Below are 2,679 nucleotides of genomic sequence, written 5' to 3' on the forward strand. Positions count from 1 at the left end.
AGCTAACTCAAGCTAACCCGAGCTAACTCAAGCTAGCTCAAGCTAACCCAAGCTAGCTAAAGCTAACTCAAGCTAACTCAAGCTAATTCAAGCTAACTCAAGCTAACTCAAGCTAACTCAAGCTAACTCAAGCTAGTTCAAGCTAACTCAAGCTAGCTAAAGCTAACTCAAGCTAACTCAAGCTAACTCAATCTAGCTCAAGCTAACTCAAGCTAGTTCAAGCTAACTCAAGCTAGCTAAAGCTAACTCAAGCTAACTCAAGCTAACTCAAGCTAGCTCAAGCTAACTCAAGCTAACTCAAGCTAACTCAAGCTAACCCGAGCTAACTCAAGCTAACTCAAGGTAGCTAAAGCTAGTTCAAGCTAGCTCAAGCTAGCTAAAGCTAAGACAAGCTAACTCAAGCTAACTCAAGCTAACTCAAGCTAACTCAAGCTAGTTCAAGCTAACTCAAGCTAGCTAAAGCTAACTCAAGCTAACTCAAGCTAACTCAAGCTAGCTCAAGCTAACTCAAGCTAGTTCAAGCTAACTCAAGCTAGCTAAAGCTAACTCAAGCTAACTCAAGCTAACTCAAGCTAGCTCAAGCTAACTCAAGCTAGTTCAAGCTAACTCAAGCTAGCTAAAGCTAACTCAAGCTAACTCAAGCTAACTCAAGCTAACTCAAGCTAGCTAAAGCTAACTCAAGCTAACTCAAGCTAACCCGAGCTAACTCAAGCTAGCTCAAGCTAACCCAAGCTAGCTAAAGCTAACTCAAGCTAACTCAAGCTAATTCAAGCTAACTCAAGCTAACTCAAGCTAACTCAAGCTAACTCAAGCTAGCTAAAGCTAACTCAAGCTAACTCAAGCTAACTCAAGCTAACCCGAGCTAACTCAAGCTAACTCAAGGTAGCTAAAGCTAGTTCAAGCTAACTCAAGCTAGCTAAAGCTAAGACAAGCTAACTCAAGCTAACTCAAGCTAACTCAAGCTAACTCAAGCTAACTCAAGCTAGTTCAAGCTAACTCAAGCTAACTCAAGCTAACTCAAGCTAGCTAAAGCTAACTCAAGCTAACTCAAGCTAACTCAAGCTAACCCGAGCTAACTCAAGCTAACTCAAGGTAGCTAAAGCTAGTTCAAGCTAGCTCAAGCTAGCTAAAGCTAAGACAAGCTAACTCAAGCTAACTCAAGCTAACTCAAGCTAGTTCAAGCTAACTCAAGCTAGCTAAAGCTAACTCAAGCTAACTCAAGCTAACTCAAGCTAGCTCAAGCTAACTCAAGCTAGTTCAAGCTAACTCAAGCTAGCTAAAGCTAACTCAAGCTAACTCAAGCTAACTCAAGCTAACTCAAGCTAGCTAAAGCTAACTCAAGCTAACTCAAGCTAACCCGAGCTAACTCAAGCTAGCTCAAGCTAACCCAAGCTAGCTAAAGCTAACTCAAGCTAACTCAAGCTAATTCAAGCTAACTCAAGCTAACTCAAGCTAACTCAAGCTAACTCAAGCTAGCTAAAGCTAACTCAAGCTAACTCAAGCTAACTCAAGCTAACCCGAGCTAACTCAAGCTAACTCAAGGTAGCTAAAGCTAGTTCAAGCTAACTCAAGCTAGCTAAAGCTAAGACAAGCTAACTCAAGCTAACTCAAGCTAACTCAAGCTAACTCAAGCTAACTCAAGCTAGTTCAAGCTAACTCAAGCTAACTCAAGCTAACTCAAGCTAGCTAAAGCTAACTCAAGCTAACTCAAGCTAACTCAAGCTAACCCGAGCTAACTCAAGCTAACTCAAGGTAGCTAAAGCTAGTTCAAGCTAGCTCAAGCTAGCTAAAGCTAAGACAAGCTAACTCAAGCTAACTCAAGCTAACTCAAGCTAGTTCAAGCTAACTCAAGCTAGCTAAAGCTAACTCAAGCTAACTCAAGCTAACTCAAGCTAGCTCAAGCTAACTCAAGCTAGTTCAAGCTAACTCAAGCTAGCTAAAGCTAACTCAAGCTAACTCAAGCTAACTCAAGCTAACTCAAGCTAGCTAAAGCTAACTCAAGCTAACTCAAGCTAACCCGAGCTAACTCAAGCTAGCTCAAGCTAACCCAAGCTAGCTAAAGCTAACTCAAGCTAACTCAAGCTAATTCAAGCTAACTCAAGCTAACTCAAGCTAACTCAAGCTAACTCAAGCTAGCTAAAGCTAACTCAAGCTAACTCAAGCTAACTCAAGCTAACCCGAGCTAACTCAAGCTAACTCAAGGTAGCTAAAGCTAGTTCAAGCTAACTCAAGCTAGCTAAAGCTAAGACAAGCTAACTCAAGCTAACTCAAGCTAACTCAAGCTAACTCAAGCTAACTCAAGCTAACTCAAGCTAGTTCAAGCTAACTCAAGCTAACTCAAGCTAACTCAAGCTAGCTAAAGCTAACTCAAGCTAACTCAAGCTAACTCAAGCTAACCCGAGCTAACTCAAGCTAACTCAAGGTAGCTAAAGCTAGTTCAAGCTAACTCAAGCTAGCTAAAGCTAAGACAAGCTAACTCAAGCTAACTCAAGCTAACTCAAGCTAACTCAAGCTAACTAAAGCTAGTTCAAGCTAACTCAAGCTAGCTAAAGCTAACTCAAGCTAACTCAAGCTAACTCAAGCTAGCTCAAGCTAACTCAAGCTAGTTCAAGCTAACTCAAGCTAGCTAAAGCTAACTCAAGCTAACTCAAGCTAACTCAAGCTAACTCAAGCTAGCTA

Source organism: Convolutriloba macropyga, unplaced genomic scaffold (assembly GCF_964194025.1).
Source record: "Convolutriloba macropyga unplaced genomic scaffold, txConMacr16.3 SCAFFOLD_1229, whole genome shotgun sequence".
NCBI classification, from domain to species: Eukaryota; Metazoa; Xenacoelomorpha; order Acoela; family Convolutidae; genus Convolutriloba; species Convolutriloba macropyga.